General features: G+C 39.6%; 1 long non-coding RNA gene across 1 annotated transcript in view; it reads right to left on the bottom strand.

The window, feature by feature from the left end:
- The window catches only part of LOC121878153, a 78,373-nt gene extending 59,214 nt beyond the window's left edge, over positions 1-19,159 (bottom strand). Inside the window, exon 1 of the long non-coding RNA XR_006091098.1 lies at positions 18,915-19,159. This is a non-coding gene — a long non-coding RNA (uncharacterized LOC121878153). The remainder of the gene's footprint in view (positions 1-18,914) is intronic.
- Between the last annotated feature and the right edge of the window lie 414 nt (positions 19,160-19,573).

Raw genomic sequence — 19,573 nt, 5'->3', positions numbered from 1 at the left:
AAATGACGCTGTTTACACGATTATGCACGTCGTCTGCACGTTGGCGGGCCGTTCAAACCTGTCGAAATTCAAGTTTCCGCCGTCAAAATTTTTATTTATTTATTTTTTTGCGTGTTTCAATAAAATACATTAAGAATTAAAAACTCGCGAAATTTGAGAAGCTACTACTGTATACGACATTTAACCCTTCAATATGTCTTCAAAGAGACCATGATGCAGAGAAAGTGGTGCTAGTGCTTCCAGGCATAAGCACAAGTCACTATCTATCCAGGAAAAGGGTGAATTTCCATGGTCCGGCACCGGTCAGGTCCCTAGGTTGCCGGACTAGAGAGGTACAACCTGTACTGTAATTAAAATAGAAGAAAATTTTTGAGAACATCACTACCACTAGAAGGAGTTGCTCGGTTTCGTTAATTTTTTTTCACAAATGTTCTTATCAGTATATGTAGTAAGTACACTGTATTTTAAGAGGCGACAACTTTTTATTTTAATTACAGTAGACCCTTGCCATTCGTAGGATTGCCATTTGCAATTTCGACGAATTGTGGTAAGCAGATGGCGGCTATGTTGGCTAGCTTGCGAGCTTTTTCCCACGGTGAAACGAGTCACCCCACACGCCCGTGGCATCTCATCTCCCTCTGTTCGCACTCACCCAGTGCCTGTGACCCAGCATCTCGTGATGCACTCTCAAAACTTCAGTGTTTCTTTGGAAATATGGCCCCTAAAAGATTACCCAGTGTCAGTGCTAGTGGAGTGAAACATAAATGGCATAAGTCAGTGATGACCCTGGCAAAGAAAGTTAAATTATTAGACAAGTTAAAGGAGGGGATGAGTGCTGCTGTGGTTGACCGATTGTTTGGTGTGAACGAATCCACAGTGCGGTATATAAAGAAGAATGAACAAGTAATTAGTGATTCTGTTCAAGCGAGTGCTCCTGCAAGTGTTAAAGTGGCACAGGTTTTTGTGACAAGAACATAGTAAAAACAGAAAAGCACTGAACATTTGGATTGAGGACCAGCACCGCGAAAATGTTCCGATTGACAGCAACGTGATTAGTGAGAAAGCTAAAAGTCTTTATGCCCATTTTTATGTGTCAACAGGTGGTGAAGGGGTTAGTGCGGCTACTGAACAACTATTAGTGCCAGTAAAGGATGGGTTAAGGATTTTAAGAAAAGATTCTCTCTCCATAATGTGAAACTGACTGGGGAGGCCGCATCAGCTGACCACACAGCTGCAGACGCATTTCCTGCCAAGTTAAAGAAAAGAATAGAAGAGAAAGGTTATAGACCAGAGAAAGTGTTTAATGCCAATGAATCTGCTTTATATTGGAAACAAATTGCCTGGTAGAACATACATAAACAAGCAGAAGAGGCATGTCCCTGGGTTCAAGGCAGCCAAGGACAGCGTGACGCTCATCTTCTGTGGCAGAGCAGCTGGCCACATAATCAAACCTGGCTTGCTTTACCACTCAGCAAACCCTAGGGCTTTAAAGGGTAAAAACAAGAACCTTTTGCCAATTTTTTGGCAGGCAAAGAAAAAGGCCTGGGTAACTGTGCAAGCACTCCTGATTAGTTCCATAAATGCTTTGTCCCAGAAGTGGAAAAGTACCTTGCTTCCAAGAAGATGGAATTCAAGGTGTTATTATTGATAGATAATTAATACACCAGGCCACCCAGAAAGTTTACAGTTTAGCCATCCAGGTGTAGAAGTGATGTTCCTACCCCTAACACCACTGCTCTTATTCAACCTCTCGATTAGAGTAATACACACCTTCAAGGCATATTACACTCGACGCTCTTTTGGTCGTATCCATAGTTCCATGGACACAGACCCTAACCTTGATGTTAGCAAGTGCGGACTGCATTACCAACATCAGTGAAGCATTCAATGAACTCAAACCACAGTGTATGTTCGTTGGTGAACCTTATGGCCTAAGTGTGTGAAGAACTTCCAGGGATTTCCGTCCATAGCAAAGGATGTGAATAACATTGTGAGTGTTGCATGTCAATTGAATGGTGAGGTTTGTGGATAAGGCTGCTGGAGATGTGGAAGAGATGACTGATGGGCATGGAGAAGAACTGACAAGAGGATTTGGAAGAGTTGGTAAAAAGTGCTGAGGAAGATGAAGAGCTTGTGGAATTGCAACAAGAAGGTTGGGGCTTGAACAATTTTAGTGAACTATTTCAACATGTGAAGGTGATAACTGATTTCATTGTTGACTACAAGCCTTCCATGGAATGGAGCCTTAAGATGGTCTGGGGAATCAACCAGGTACTGTTTCCCTACCATGAAATGTTTAAAGACCTCAAAGCAATGAAGAAACAACTACCAATCACGATGTTTTTCAAGAAAGAACCAGCTGCTTCCGCCACCGACCCTCCTCCTGGCCAGTCGCCTCTCCACCAACCACTAATGCATCACCCTCTTCCAACAGTGATCCTGATGATCCTCCTATGCTTCAGTAACTTCCACATGCAAATGTAAGTACAGTCGACCCTCGTTAATTTGGACTAATAGGGGGGGGAGGGTGTCTGTTTTAGCCGATTGTCCGAATTAACCGATTTAGGGGTTAATATCGCATTATATTTCAGTCATTGTTTTCGTCACGATTTTATCCCACTTTCCACTGTAATACGTAAGTAATTTCAGCAAAAATATTACATTTCCGTGAATGTATTATATCAAGCACAGTATGAATAGAATATCATTGTAATATAACAGTATTTTAACCGAAAACTAGTAAAAAAACGAATAACATCTCAAGAACATCGGAAGCTTAGGTAAAGTCTTCTGCTTTTGTCATGTATTTTATCCTATCTTACATTGAAATACATCACGTTTCAGCAGAACTACTATTTATTTCCGAGAATATATTCATTCAGGCACAGTTTAGGTAAAATATACGTGTGATGTAACAGTTTTTTAACTGAAAACGATTCGAAAAACACGTACCCTCTAGCCCTGTTCAAGGAGAGGACTGGGAGAGGCTGTTTGGTGCTGCAGACAATGACAAGGAAAATGATTTGGATGGATTTTAATGAAAATATTCAGAAATATGGTATCGTAGTATTTATTCAAGTCAATTAGGATAGAATATTATTGTAATACAAAGGTTTTTTAACTGAAAACCAATCGAAAAGCGATTACGGTAACATCTTTTGAACGAACGAAAGAGAAAGTCATTGTTTTCGTCACGATTTTATCGCACTTTCCACTGTAATACGTATGTAATTTCAGCAAAAATATTACATTTCCGTGAATGTATTATATCAAGCACAGTATGAATATCATATCATTGTAATATAACAGTATTTTAACCGAAAACTAGTAAAAAAACGAATACCATCTCAAGAACATTGAAAGCTTAGGTAAAGTCTTTTGTTTTCGACATGTATTTTATCCTATTTTACATTGAAATACATCACGTTTCAGCAAAACTACTATTTATTTCCAAGAATATATTCATTCAGGCGCAGTTTAGGTAAAATATACATGTGATGTAACAGTTTTTAACTGAAAACGATTCGAAAAACACGTGTACCGTCTAGCTGATTGATACTCAACAGCTGGTGGTGCGTCATGCGTCGTTGTAAACAATAGGAGGTTGAAGTAGATTACCGGGTATTATATTACGTGTGAAATATCGAAAAGGTTTTTATTACTGGTATTTTTTGTAGATCAATGAGTACTGTGATACCGTATATGATATGATAAGTTAGCCTGTGCTAAGAACTTCAACATAGACTACTGAAAACACGTTGTAAGGTAATTTAGCCGATTGTAAGTTGGTGAGCTTCATTTGCTGAAGGAACAGCACAACTTTTCATTACTAATTGGTACATATTTTACGTTTCCATTGTTTACTGGCAGTAAATGGTAAATATTTTTCATGTCTGAAGCTAAAAGTTGCATCCCCCCCCCCACACTAGTGGTGGAGATGTTACATTTAACCAAAAAGACGCTGGTGTTTTATCCCAGCAGTGGGTGGACCAGCATTTTAGCTTAAGGTCCGCGTAGGTAATATTCCTAAAAAAAAAAAAAAAAAATTACGTTCAAATTTTGTCCGAATTATCCGAAATCCGGATTAAAGGGGTCCGAATTAACGAGGGTCGACTGAAGTACATAGTAAGTATCGGTGATTTAAGTTTCTCATACACAGTATTGGTATACAGTACTAGTGCATTAAGGTAGTATATAAGTAGCTATTCACGGTTTTGCCAACTTGTGCCATTCCTTGGAACCTAACCCTCGTGAATAGCAAGGATTTATAAGCACTTTTTTTAGTTTTCTCTATCTACAATCATAAATCACCTGTATTGGGCAGGGCATGAAGGATGAGGGAAAACACAGTGATAAAATGATCAATTTTTTTTTACGGGAATTAGCCAACCCGGGCACAGGTCAAACGACCCACAACGGAGCCGGGGGGGAAAGAACGGAAGGAAATTGTAAATACTGTATAGAAAAAAAGTTATACTGTATTAATCTACACCACGAAGATGCCGAAAAACCAGCTTTTTAAAGTGAGACATTGTAAGAGCATGGAAACACAGAAGAAGGCAGAGCATTCCACAGTTTGGCTGTGTGAGGAAAGAAGGAGGTACTATAATGGGTTACTCTCATGTGACCGACATCCACAGAGAAATGGTGGGCACCGCGGGCAAGACGTGTGTTACAAACCCATGGCCTTGCCGGCGGTATACAGGATGTCAAATCCACAGAATATTGCCCGTTAAAGTACCTGCAAAAGAGAGAGTGAAGCAACATTGTGGCAAAGAGAAAGGGAAGAGAGATTGTCGACTAAAGGAGGAGAGTTAATAAGACGAAATGCCTTTGATTCCACCCTATCTAATAGTTGGACAGAAGAAGAGCCACCCCAGATATGAGAGCAGTACTCCAAGTTAGGACGAATGAAGCCCTTATATACTTGGAGCAACTGCTCAGGAGTGAAGTAGCTGCGGCATCTTTTCTTTTTTTTTTACGGGAATTAGCCAACCCGGGCACAGGTCAAACGACCCACAACGGAGCCTGGGGGGCGAAAAAAAGAACGGAAAGAAATTGAAAATATAGAAAAAAAGGTTATACTGTATTAATCTACACCACGAAGATGCCGGAAAACCAGATTTTTAAAGTGAGACAGATTGTAAAAGCATGGAAACACTGAAGAAGGCAAAGCATTCCACAGTTTGGCTGTGTGAGGAAAGAAGGAGGTACTATAACGGGTTATTCTCATGTGACCAATATCCACAGAGAAATGGTGGGCACCGCGGGCAAGACGTGTGTTACGAACCCACGGCCTTACCGGCGGTACACAGGATGCCAAATCCCCTGAACATTGCCCGTTAAAGAGTTGCGTAACCTGAGTGACACCACCACCGATAGCAAGAGCGAAGACGACGAGGATCAACAGTTGGCAGAGCAAAAAATACTTTTCAAACAATTCTGGAGAATATTCAACATCAAGAAAGCTGTGGACTTCTTGGTGGAGGCATGGGATCAGCTGTCTGTAGCAACTGTTCGTCACGCATGGAGACATGTGTTGCAAGGCATTCTGGCCGTCAGGCAGAGTCAATCAGTGACTGGTGAGGTTCAGACTGTTGCAGTAGCAGTGGACCTTGCCAGAGAAGCTGCGCAGAGTGTTACAGCTGCAGGCTTCTCCGAGACCACCAACGACGACATCCTGGAGGTGATAAGGGATCCTGATGTGACTACCGACGAGATGGTAGATGATGATGACGTCAGTGAAGAGGCAGGTGGTGCGTCATCCCAAGAAGAACACCGCTTATCCCATAGTAATGTTAGGGGTGCCATCGAGTGTATCGAGAAAGTCAAGCTCCTCCTTTCCAACGACCCTGACGCAAACAGGTATGAAATCTTCACTACCCAGCTGTTGCAGACTATGGAGCCCTACTTAAAGGTTTATCACGACAACATAAACACCAGCCGTCAGCAAAGCATAACAGAGTTCTTCGCCCGCAACCCACCACAGCCAGCCCAAGCCAGTGATAGTGACAGAGGTAGAGACAGTGAAGATGACTTTGTGGGATTTGCCAGGGAGGCCCTGACAAGTGTGGATGACAGTGATGGTGACTCACCTGAGGGCCAGTAGCCTGCCCTCTGCCGACCCATCTCTTCTACTAACGTAAGTGTTAAACCTAACTTTTAGTTTTCCTAACCTAGCCTTTATTTTTCCTAACTTAACCTTTATTTTTCCTAACCTAACCTCTTCTATATTAATTGTGTGCGCATACCATCATAAAGTTAAGATAAAATTTTTACTACAACATAGTTCTGTGTCGTCAAAAAGTGGAGTCTGGGGGTCGGCTCGGTCTCTATTTCAATTAATCCCATATGTTATGTTGTTCACTTTACGCGGTACCCTGTGGGTTGTATTAACCGCGTAAAGTGAGGGTTGACTGTATATCATTTCTCATTCTTGATTTGTTTAATTTTTTCCATTTCAGTACAGTAGTACCCCACTTAACGCAGTCAATAAAACCCACAAGCTACCGTGTTAAGTGAAAACCGCGCTAAGTGAACAACAGAACATATGGGATTAATTCCAATAGAAACTGGCCCAACCCCCAAACTCCACTTTTTCTGACACAATACCTATGCTCTAGTAAAAATAACATCTTAATTTTATGATGGTATATGCACACAATTAATACTTAAGAGAAACAGAGAAATACAGTCGCCAAGTAAATGTCCATTCAAATAATGGACTCAACTCCCTCCCCCTCTCACACTACACTCACTGGCTCTTCCCTCTGAGAAATTTTTGGGGGAAAACCACTAAATTTTAATAAATAATACCTCAAACTAAAGTTAGGATAATATAATTGACATTGCTGGATTCCTTGTAAGACCAGGAATATTTTGAATATAAATGTCATATATTTTGCACAAAAGATAACATATTTACTCAGAGTAAACATTATATCTAAAATTTGTATGTCTAATGCAAAATCTATGATGTTTATATTCAAAATGATCATCATATTGTAAGAATTCCAGCAATGTAAATTATATTCTGGCCGGGTAATTTGTATGAATTTTATGAGCTAAGACAGGCAGGCAGGCAGGGTGGGGCGAATCTAAAAATAACGTCTCCAGCCAGACACTCTGCGCATATACGTGGCAAAAACCCGCGTTAAGAGAAAGTTTATACTTGGTTCTGGCGAGGCACCGCATATACGTGAAATCGCGCTAAGCGAAACCGTGTTAAGCGGGGTATTACTGTATTTAATTTTGGTTCAATTTCTTCTACCCTCCCCCCCCCACACCCTGATGTAGGTCGGTGACCTGTGCCTGGGTGGGCTAATCCCCGTAAAAATATATATATATAATAATAATATTTAGAAGCTGCCAACACCTACTTATACAGTATTTTGAGTCTTATATAGGGAGAAAGAGAAAAAAAAAACATTGTAAATTTATATTTTTGTAGTATTTTAATCAATAAAATTACCCACAATATTAATTGTTCAAAGTGGGTAGGGCTTTGAAGTACTGTAGAGGGAAAATGTGGGGTAAAATACTTAAAAAGAATACCAAACCTTTGAAAACCTTATCTAACGTTTCCTAACTTACAAAAATGTTAAGAATCACTTTTGAGTTTATGGATCCCACCTCATCTGAACACCAAAAACAACACCATCACCTACTAAACACTGAAAGCATGAATATGGTAAACTTTTTATAATTTTAGGATTTTTAAAGGTCAAGAAACATTAGGCCAGGCTTTCAAAAGTTTGTTTAGTGTCTTTTAGCACTTTACCCTCTACTTCAAAGCCCTGCCCACTTTGAACAAGGAATATTGCTGGTAATTTTATCGGTTAAAATACTTGAAAAATTAAATTTTCAAACAGAAATGCCTTAGAAAAATTATTTTTAGTTTTTCTCTTCCTCCCTATATAAAATCCAATACATAAGGTGTTGGTAACTTTTTATTTACCCCAAAAAATACTGCCCCGAGAAATCAGCCGAATCAGCAGGTGCTCCGCTTGTTAACAACCGACCCGCTCGGTCTGAGCATGTTCTCGCTTCCACAAAAATTTTTAAATTACACTATGATGCTTTAACATAATTGCATTCATTGGTACCAGATATCAAAAGTACTTTCTGTTTAATATGGTGGTATTATTGGAGTTTCACTCCCAATTGGGTTAGAGCATTTTTTTTTGGGGGGGGGTGATAACATGAAAACAACTCATTTCCAATGGATAGGAAGGTCAAATTTGAATGAATCACACCAAACACCTAGGGGAAAACCTACATTTCTGTTCAAAAATCAATTGATAGTGAAATTGCAATTTTATCAGTTCAGTTAGGTTTTTGATATCCCCCACCCAAAAAACCCTGAATTCTCAAATTCCCACAGATCCCCCAAGATTGTTGGAGTGTGGGGAATTACTAAAAAAAAATTATTCAATTCCTATGGAAATGAAAGTCAAATTATAACAAACCACACCAAGTACCATGGGAAAAGCATACATTTCTGGTCAAAAACTAATTTGGTAGTGAAACTGCAGTTTTGCCAATATGGCAGGGGGTCTGAGGGGGCAGAGCCCCCGGCTATATAATTAGGTTAATGCTGACGACTGACCTGCCGACGACTTAATTTTTTTGATGTTCATTTTCTTACTCTATTTTCATCAGTGAGTTCTGATGTGATAATTTTTTGTGCAAATGCTTCGTTTGGTAGATATTTAGGCGCCTAAGGTGCGCACAACTTTGTCTTCTCGGTGGTAATACAGGTTGTACCTCTCTAGTCCAGCATTCTGTGGTCCGGAAACTCCCGTGGTCCGGAACGATTTTAGTTTGTCCAATAGGTAGATAGGCAACTTTTTTTTCTTTCTTTTTTATTACTTGTCTGAATTATTATTATTATTATTACTACATGAGTATTAAATTTTTGCCCCTCAGGCCTCAATGTGGGTCAGTGACCTATGCCCGGGTGGGCTAATCCCCATAAAAATGGGCAACAACAAAGCCGCGGGAAATTAAGGTTTGTTTACATCCGGCAGTTCGGCTGCTCTCTCTCTCTCTGCTTGTCTATATAGAGTACAACATTTAACCCTTCAATAAATATGAGTAGTAAATAAGTGTTGCTTTCATATTCTTGTGAAGAGTAATGACGATATGTTTTCACATGTGCGCACTTACACACGCACAGTCTCACTTTTTTTTACCATTAATGGTTAGCTACTTATATTGTTCCATTTATTAACATTAAATATCATTACAGGTACTTCAAACAACCATATTATTTTTTTTACATTAATTTTACTACAGCTAAACTCAGGGTCTTATTTTCTTCAGTTTTATATGTAGAACCAATCAGTCACTGGTTTTGTAAGCTTTAACATAAACAATGCCGGCAGCCGTCTCGTCTCCTCTAATATTAGGGTGTGTCATAGGAGGGAAGATCAGCTAAAACTAATGGCCCATCACTTTTTTGGTAGATTTTAGTGCATATAAACAGAAAATAATTTCAGTTTCAATATTTTGCAACCTTTTGCTAGGTAAATTTTAGCGTGAAATTTATCGAAAATCTAACGTACAGCTGCATTACAATTAAATAGTGAACATTGCTTTCTGACTTCATTCTTTAACAACCCAACTAACAATATTTTTTTCTGTTTCAGATTCTGATGCATTTATAAGTTGATAATATTTGCGATGGCTGCTTGTGTCAGGACGAGGAACCAAAATCCAGCCATCTCAGTCACTATCTTGGGTCTGGGAGAGAGCTCCTGAAGTCGGAGTTGCCTACATTGAGAGATGCTTTGAGATACGGTGTTTTAATCAGGCAAATCAGTGAAAAGAACCAAAGAACTTACACAAACAAAGACATTGCCAGTGATATGACCAAAGCTGTCTTGGCACAGTACACTCTGGCTAATGCTCAGTTCAAGCCTCCAGTCATAACAAGTCAGAAGAAGATTAGTGAGAGACTGCTAGCCAGTTGGGAAAAGGCAAGAGATATCTCTCTTGAGAGAGGAAAACTTGCAGTTAAGGACAGCTTTGCCAAACAACTGGACCAGTTATTTGACATAATTACTTGCAAGTGCCCAATTGTTCTCTGTCCTGAGTTTGGATGCGATCGTGACTGTAAATCCGAGGCCCACATCTCCTGTATTTGCAAGCGTGAACTGAAGATTCTTGTGATTGAACTGGCATTTGTCAAAGCACAGAGAGAGAAGACTGGCAGTATAGGGGCTCTCATGATTTCTAGCCAAGATATTCCGGAGTCCAAGAGACAGGAGGCTGCCACAGAGAGACAGAAGAGGAGAAGAGTTGCCGAGGAAAAGAGACTTGAGAAGGCCCAGGGTGAGGTAAAAAAAGGCCGATGATTGGAGTCAAGCTGATCTCAGAGTTTAATGACTTCCCCATGGTCACATCTCGAGTGCTAACCAGGAGAACAGGATTTTGTCCCAACCTAGAAAAAATAATGATCCCAAACCTCCAGGCATAAGATCTGAACAGGAAAGATATCCCGGAGCATAGCCTGGCCAAAGTATGCGATACCACACTGGTCTCAGGAGAACGGTGAGAGATAGCAACAGCTGCCTGGATTGACGGTGGTTTGATAACACCTGACATGTTCACCTGGTGATAGATCATAACAAAGTAAGGAGAGCTCAGGAGAAACTTGTCAGTAACCTAAAAGAGGAGTTTGATAAGGGGATAAGAGAAAATGGAATCAATTGTTTGTTCTTTGATGGGAGAAGGGATGACACTAAAGTGTTCATGAAAGTTGGAGATTCTGACAAGTTGTTCCCTGCCATGGTGAAGGGGGAACACTACTCCTGCTGCAGTGAACCAGGAGGGAAGCATTTGTGGCATTTCACTCCAGAGAAAGATGACATCAGGAAACCAGCTGAGATAGTGGCAGATAACATTGTGAACTGGCTCAGAGAGAGAGGTAGACCAGACCCCTGCAGGCCATTGGGAGGGACAGCACCAACACGAACACAGGTGGCAAGGGGGTCATACAGTGGATAGAGCGGAAGATTGGGGAGGAAGCTGGTCTGGATTGTTTGTGACCTCCACACCAACGAGTTGCCACTCAGACATCTGATCCAGGAGCTGGATGGCAAGACTCTTTCAAACAACAGATGGTCTGGTCCTCTTGGCAAGATGCTGGACTCTGCCACTGAGTTAGAAATAAATCTGAGCTTTGAAAAAATCACAGTTGGCCCTCCACTCGCTGAGCTTGCACATACTGTCATTGACGACCTGAGTACTGACCAGTACTATGGTTACATGATTTGCAGTGCCATCAAACCTGGGGTCATGCCTGATAGACTTGCTTACCTGCAGATAGGTCCAGTCTCACATTCTAGGTGGCTGACAACGGCTCTCAGGTTCTGCAGAATTTGGGTCGCTCATCATAAACTGAAAGGGAACCAGCTTCACAACCTGAGACTTATTGTCCAATTCATCGTGAGTGTCTACTTGCCAAATTGGTTCAACACCGCTGTCAAGCTACTGTTCTCCGAAGGTCCGAGTGCAAGTTCTCTTCCAGCTTGAGCTCCTGAGGACAGCCAAGGAAGGTTGTTCAGATTGTGGAGCAGACTGTGAGGAGATCTTTCTGGTATGCTCATCCCGAGGCAGTTCTGCAGACAATGCTCTGCAGTAAGGATGAGGAGGAGAGAAGAGTGGCAGTCAAAAAGATCTTGGATATGAGACTTATGAGAGGATCTGGGCATGACGAATCAGTTGGTGACGATTCCTTCAGGGTCAGAAAGACTCCTGAAGTCAATCTAGGTGCCAAGACCCTCACTGATCTCATAGATCTGGATAACATCCAGGCTGGCAGTGAGCCCTCTTACCTGCAGGCCCTCACCAATGTTCAAGCTCAGAGCTCCTGACAACCCCATGCATGTCCTTGCCTGGCCTCAAGACACCCAGAGCAGAGCCAGTACAGCAAGTGAGCGAGGCCAGCAGTCACGTGGTACAGCCAGGAGAGGAGGGAAGGCGCATCCGAGCTCAGGTGGTCAAAGAGGAGGTGATGAGTAGAAATAGAAGCCAAGAAAGACATGTTCTCTATGGTGTGCAGCAACACCGGTCGTAGTAGTAAAACCGGTTTTTGTATTTGATGATTTTTGTTTTCAAAGGAATATTAAAATTTAATAAATGTAAGCAAAGAGCATTCGCTTCACTATTCTGACTATTTTCATCCTAATAAATTAACCTGATAATATTTATTTTTGATTTTAAATAAGCTATTTAGTGGTGTTGGTAAAAGGGTGGGAATACTGAATTTTCATAAGATTTCAAGTTAAAATTTACCTAGCAAAAAATGAAAACTTTTCAAATCTGAAGATATCACATGATTTTGCATATAGAACTACATCATTAATACCATGGGCCGATTTTTCAAACTCAAAAAAAAAAAATTCGCCTCCGTATGACACACCCTACTCTAATATTCCACGTATTATTAATAAATTGTATTGTTAATTTTGCACACACAAACATTAATTCAATAAAAACAAATTCAGAAACATTAATTAAAATATATATGAACAGTAAATAAGTGTTGCTTTCATATTCTTATGTAAAGTAATGACGATATGTTTTCACGTGTGCGCACTTACATAAGCGATCACTCTTTTTTTCTTTACCATTATCGTTAGCTACTTCTATTGTTCCATTTATTAACATTAAATAACATTACTTAAAACAACCATATTAATTTTACTACAGCTACAACCAGTCTTATTTTCTTCAGTTTTATATGTAGAACCAGTCAGTCACTGGTTTTGTAATCAACAAAAACAATGCTGTGTCATTTCCTCGTGTTTTAATATTGTACGTATTATTAATGAATTGTATTGCTCATTTTGCACACAAACATTAACTCAATAAAAAAGACATTCAGTAATAAACAATAATGAATCTTTTGTACATAAGAGAAATGACGCTGTTTACACGATTATGCACGTCGTCTGCACGTTGGCGGGCCGTTCAAACCCATTGAAATTCAAGTTTCCGCCGTCAAAATTTTTATTAATTTTTTTTGTGTGCTCCAATAAAATACGTTGAATTAAAAACTCGCAAAATTTGAGAAGCTACTATACAACATTTAACCCTTCAATATGTCTTAAAAGAGACCATGATGCAGAGAAAGTGGTGCTAGTGCTTCCAAGCATAAGCACAAGTCACTATCTATCCAGGAAAAGGGTGAATTTCCATGGTTCGGCACCGGTCAGGTCCTGAGGTTGTCGGACTAGAGAGGTACAACCTGTACTACGGTTTTATGTTAAGGGGTTGGGTAAAAAAAATGCACAAACTTCAACAGTGTCCTCTATAAAACAGTTTTATGTTAAGGTTAGGTTGGATTAAAAAATAAATAAAATCTTGCAAAAATACGACAGTGCCCTCTATAAAGCACAGTGAAACTACAGCATTTTTATAATAATTTACTATGCTAAATTGCATGTGGGTCAGTCATCAATAATTACTAAAATACTTACTTTGATAAGAACATGTGAAAAAAATTAACGAAATCGAACAACTTCTGGCGGTACTGCGGTTCTCGTATATATTACCAGGATTTCCAACAAGTCGCACAGTGGTTCATTGTAAACATTGTCCCCTCTTAAAACACTTAAATTTTTAAATACCAGCTAATATGCAGGACTTCACAGCAACGAGTTATTTGTTTTCACGTTTATAGTCTCTGTATATTTTCATCAGTGAGTTCTGATATAAATTTTTTTATGGAAATTGCTTTGTTTGGTTAATATTTAGACAATTAGGCACACACTATTTTATTTGGTGCACATTACATACTGTATTGTCATTCTCGGCAGTTATGCGGCAGTACTCAGCCAATCATATGCCGCACAAGCCGCGCTGTTGGTCTCAGCTCTGACAATTCAAATTTCACCATGGCAAGTGAACGGTGTCGCCGTTCGTATATGGTCATTACAGCTCTGCCCCGACTTACAAACGGGGTTAGGGACCCAAATCCAGGTCGTAAGTCAAAAATGCTTAAAAAATACATAGAAAATCTAAAATGGGTGTCTCTTTTTCTTCTCAGCACCACAAAACTCTCACTTTAAAGCTTGCCAGCCATTTTAAAGTGAATTACAAACGAAAATTTTGTCTGTACTGACGTTGGGACTCGAAAATACATAATTTGACAAAATTTGGGTACGACTGAGGCAGGTCGTAAGTACGGGTGGTCGTAAGTCGAGCAGGTCGTAAGTCGAGGAGGAGCTGTATTTGTGAATTCCAGGGGTAAGACGATCTTGACTCTTCAGTGTTTGTGTGTTATAATCTTTTTATGAACGTCTTCGTGAGGAAGTACTTTCCACAGCAATACTGTGAAATTAGAACTAAGTTTGTCTTAAAGACAATAATCATTCACCACTTCAATGCTGTGGCTCGCTGCTTACCCCCCTCCTGTCTCAGTGACAATAAGTTCAACCACGGCAGGTGTTAAGTTATACAAGGTAAGGTTAGGATAGGTTAATTGGTAAAATTTCACTTGTTGCCAGTATATGAAATCGAAGTTGAAACTATGTTTTTCCGATGGCTTTTGATGTGTAATGAATGAATTTGACCTTCATTTCTGGCACAAATCAATAGTTTCTGAGATAAGCCCACCCCCTCCCACCTCAGAATCAAGAGATTAACTATAAAAATCAAGGTAAAAAAGTGTTCAAAACACATAAAAAACCTTTGGAAAAACAAAACCCTAACCAACCTATCCTAACCTAACTGGGAGCTCCACAGCCTTTCGAAGTTTTGCGCGTGTACCACTACAGTACAGTGGGGTATGCTATAACGAATCTAATTGGTTCTAGAACCTTGTTCGTTATAGCATTCGTTCGTTATAGGATTAATCCGTTCCAGGCCCCCAAATACAACCACTTAACACTGAAAAATATAATATAAAATTGTAAAAAAGTGCATAAATATGCATCTAAACCCCTGAAATAAAGAATATCATTAATATTTGTAATAAAAAAACAATAAATTAGTAAAAAAAAAAAAAAAAAATTTTTTAAATAATGTTCTTTGTAGGAGTTTCGTTCGTTATAGCATTCTCAATTTTATAGGTAAAACCATTCGTTATAGGAATATTCGTAGTAGGATCCGTTCGTTATAGCATACGCCACTGTATAGCCTCGATTTACGCGGATTTGGTTTACGCGTTTGGTCATTTAAGCGGCACCTTGCCAGACCAACAATTTTTATTTACGCGGTTCATTCCATCATTTACGCGGGAAGCAGCGCGGGCAGGGTGCGCACAAGGTCGCCCAGTCAACAAAACATTCCCGAGTTCTTCACCCGCCACCCACCACAGCCGGCCCAAGTCAGTGATAGTGAGGATATGGACTTTGAGGGGTTTGACAAAGAGACCCTGCAAGCATCTGTGGTGGATAGTGATACAAGTGATACAGGTGAGGGCCAATAATCTGCCCTCGGCCTCAGAACCAACCCCAATCCCCGTGTACCCAGCCATCTCTTCTACTAACGTAACTTCGTAAGTGTTAAAAAACCTTATATTATTGATATTTCGCTTAAATATTAATTGTGTGTGCATACCATCTTAAAATTAAGATGTTATTTTCACTACAAGGTACGTATTGTGTCGGAAAAAGTGTAGTTTGGGGGTCGGCCCAGTCTCTACATGTACTTCAATTAATCCTATATGTTCTGTTATTTCGTTTACGTGTTTCTCGGTTTACGCGGACCTCCATGGGTTCAAATGACCGTATAAATCGAGACTATACTGTACGTCATTTGATGTTCTGCGTGTGTACCGCCAGATACGAACATAAATAATAAAATGTTAAATATCTCGCTTAAACATAATTTGTGCCAGAAATACCATAAAAGAAAGTGTCTTAGAATTGTCAAAGCTACTGATTGCAACTATAAAATTCCCGAGATTTGTTTAGTGGCAACAACTGAAAGGTAAATTTTCAGGGAATATTGCAGTAAACAGCAACCACAGATTTCCAGAAATTCACTACACTCGATAGAACTATTTTCTCTGTGATCATTTTCGTATATTACACTTTCGTTGCAAACTGATAATAAAGAAGTTATTGAATTTTAAAAAGAATAAAATCAGAACACCTGTTGCCCCTACCCTGTGGATCTAATCTGCAATTTTACCTATATTCTCGTGTAGGCTGGCCACGCGACTCTGGGTTAATACATAGCGTCTGAGGGCTTGGGGGTTAGGTAAGGTTTAGTTTGGTTATAATGGTAGTAGGCAGCTACCAAACAGGGAGGTACTACCGCCTGGGAAGATATTGGAAGCATATTGTATTGTCTAATGGTAGACCCTGCTGCCATATGGCACCACCAAAATTTTGACCAAATCCCAGGTTGCCGGTCTGACTTTATGCCTCATTTACACAATTGCAGGGTCTCAATTGTTTCTCTTATTACTGTATTAACAGCACAACATACATAAATTGTTTCTCACTCTTGATCTTTTGTTCATTTTTGTATTTATTTATGGTTCTATATTATTATTACATTTTCGTCCCCCAGGCCCCGATGTGGGTCAGTGACCTCTGCCCGGATGGGGCAATCCCCGTAAAAAAGGCACAGAGTGCCGGGAATTCAGAATACCCGCCCAGAACCCTGAATTCCCACACTTTTCTCCATTATTATTAGTGGGAAGTGGGGTAAATCCAAAACAAGAGATTCCTGATAAAAATGAATGTCAGATTTGAACCAATTGCATCAAAAATCATCATTAAAACATTTTTTTACCAGATTCTTTGGTTGCTGTAATCTGCAATTTTACTAAAATTTCATACAAAATAAAATGTTAAATATGTATCTCACTTATACATAGGTAATTTTTGCCAGAAATGCCATTGAAGAAAAATGTCTTAGAATGTCAAAACTACTGATTGCAACTATAAAATTCATGAGATGGTGGAGTGGCAACAAGTTAAATAATACAGGTTACTTAAGGTTAAGTTAGGTTAGGTTTGGTAAGGTTAGGTTAGGGTTAGTGTGAACTTTTAAATAAACACTTTTTAACACATTTGCCATAACTATGTGTCCACTATAAACACTGAATTTGTGGAGTTTACTATGAAAAATCACAGGCTGTGAAGTCAAATAATTTCCACATTTACTTCATGGAATTTTAAGAAATCCTCACGCCTTTAAACTTGACTAATACTGAACCTCTCTTCCCATCTATGTACTGAAACATTGTCTGAAGCTCCTCCACCAGAACGGTCCTAGACTAGTCCTCAGTTGCTTAAGTTAAGAAATCATAACATGTATATTTTGCCTCATGTTCTCCAAAAACAATTTGGTATTTTTATAGTAGTTCACACAACATTCCTACCCCAAATCTTTTATCACATTCGAAAAAGACATCTAATTCTATTAAGATAATTTTCTTCCATTACATTACCACCAGAAACGTATAATAATGGAGATAGAGCATGCCAAATCGTTCTCTATTTAATTCCATTAATCTTCCACCATTATCACCTACCCAACCTCCCACTCAGCAGGTTCCCTTCATAAATCGTCATGCACATGCGTTTCCGTACACGTCACGTGGCCAATCAAAAGCGCTTTTTTTTTTGCCACCAATTGAAATGAATTGTAGTTTCTGCTTTTAGAATTTGCAGTATTTTTGGCCCAATCAGATTCGATTGTGATTTTGGGTGTCTCATGCTTCGAAATTCATTTCCGACCATGCAAGTCTGCGCGTTTTGGGCAAAAAAGCGAACAAGCAATAGCATTTTTTAGATCTCATGGTGTTCTCCCGACCTCAGGAAAGATTCGAATTCGGAATAACGTAAGAAATAGCCAATTCCCTCATATGGTGAGTCTGGTTACATAAAAACACCGTGAGTCGGGTTAGGTCATCAGAAAAAAAAAGGTTAGGTTTATATGTTTTTCTAGTGTTTTTTTTAAGTGTATTTTGTATTCACTTGGCCATTATTTTTGTTTGAAAATGCCCCACCCAAAACCCCGGTTCCCAACATGATCCCCTATTTTGTTGGGGTAGAAGGGGGCGTGGTGAAGGTGTAGAAGAGGGTGACCACCAGAAGGAATTGTCTGAATTGTTTTTAAAAAAATTTCTGCACACTAATATCATTATACTAAACACAAAAATGAAAACGACAATGCATAGAAGCTAATACAACCTGACCTAACATACCCATAAGTTGGGTAAGTTAGGTCAGGTTTTATTTGGTTCTATGCATTACTTTGTATTTATTTTTATATCATGCTAATCACATTGTATTAAACACAGAAATGGAATCGACAATGCATAGAACCTAATAGAACCTGATAATCTTTTAATTGACTCAATCCCGCTTCACAATTATCCTCCCGGCGCCATTTTTGTTGTTTACCTTGCTGAATCCCTTTTCAAGAAACGTTTCCTCAACGACTGTGAACGCTTCCATGTATATCAACCCCAATATTAAGGTAAGTTGTTTAACACACAAATTAACACGATAATGCATAGAACCTGACCTAACAAACCCAAAGGTTGGGTATGTTAAGTCGGGTTCTATGCATTGTCGTTTCCATTTTTGTGTTTAATATGATATTAGTGTGTAAAAAAATTTCAAACAATTCGGACAATTCCTTCTGGTGGTCACCCTCTTATACACCTTTACCGGTGGGGGTAACTATAAAAAAAAAACAGGCAATTTACGACGGAAATCAAGGTCAGAACCAATCAAAACACAAAAATACACTAGCAAAACAGAGTTGTGTGAATTACTATAAATTTACCAATAATTCGTCCTCGATTTCAAGTTAACTTAAATTGGACGTGTGCTCCTACAACACTTCGCACTTCATTTGTACCAGGCGATACATGTCGTTTCCATGATGCAATCATGCAAGCACTGTCAGTGTCACTTTAACAACATTGAAGATATTACCTGATACAGAAGCACACGCAGAGTAACAAAAGTGTTTCTTGTGAGGTTATGTAGTAGTTCTTCGTATACGTTACGTGGAGACAGCACAATAAAAACGGAGTGTTTATTTCTGGTGGTCAGCCCTCCCTCTCGCACTGGAGTCACTAGTAACAGAGCTGCCGTTTATACGTGTCTTGCTTTTCCGTGTGTGCTGATTGGTTACCTTCTTGCACTGTGATTGGTTGCCGTTTGACGTCACAAAACCAGACAAAATAAACTAATGAAAAATATAATTTACTTAAGAATTTGTTTCTCTTATCGTTTAAGATAGAAATGATTAGTACATTCCTTGCAAGGAACCTTGTAAATGCAGCCACCTGCATTGTTGGGGGAGTGTGGGGTTATGGGATATTGGTTCACACTCAGGATGGGTTGGAGAAAGGAAACTCACAATGTGCTCTCTGTATACATATTGTATTGGATGTACAATGCAGCTTGGTGCTGGGGGCTCGTAGCGTGACTCCAAGCGTGATGTTGAGAGAGTTGGTTGGTGAGGGTGCTCAGAGGAGAACACGCAGCTTGTAGGGCGGTGTGGGGTTCAGGATATTTGGTTCACACTCAGGATGGGTTGGAGAAAGGAAACTCACAATGTGTTCACTGTATACATGTTGTGGGGTATG

This window comes from Homarus americanus, unplaced genomic scaffold (genome assembly GCF_018991925.1).
Source record: "Homarus americanus isolate GMGI-L3 unplaced genomic scaffold, GMGI_Hamer_2.0 scaffold45562, whole genome shotgun sequence".
NCBI lineage: Eukaryota > Metazoa > Arthropoda > Malacostraca > Decapoda > Nephropidae > Homarus > Homarus americanus.
Note: the sequence above shows the minus strand (reverse complement) of the source record. Positions and strands in the feature narration are given on the sequence as shown.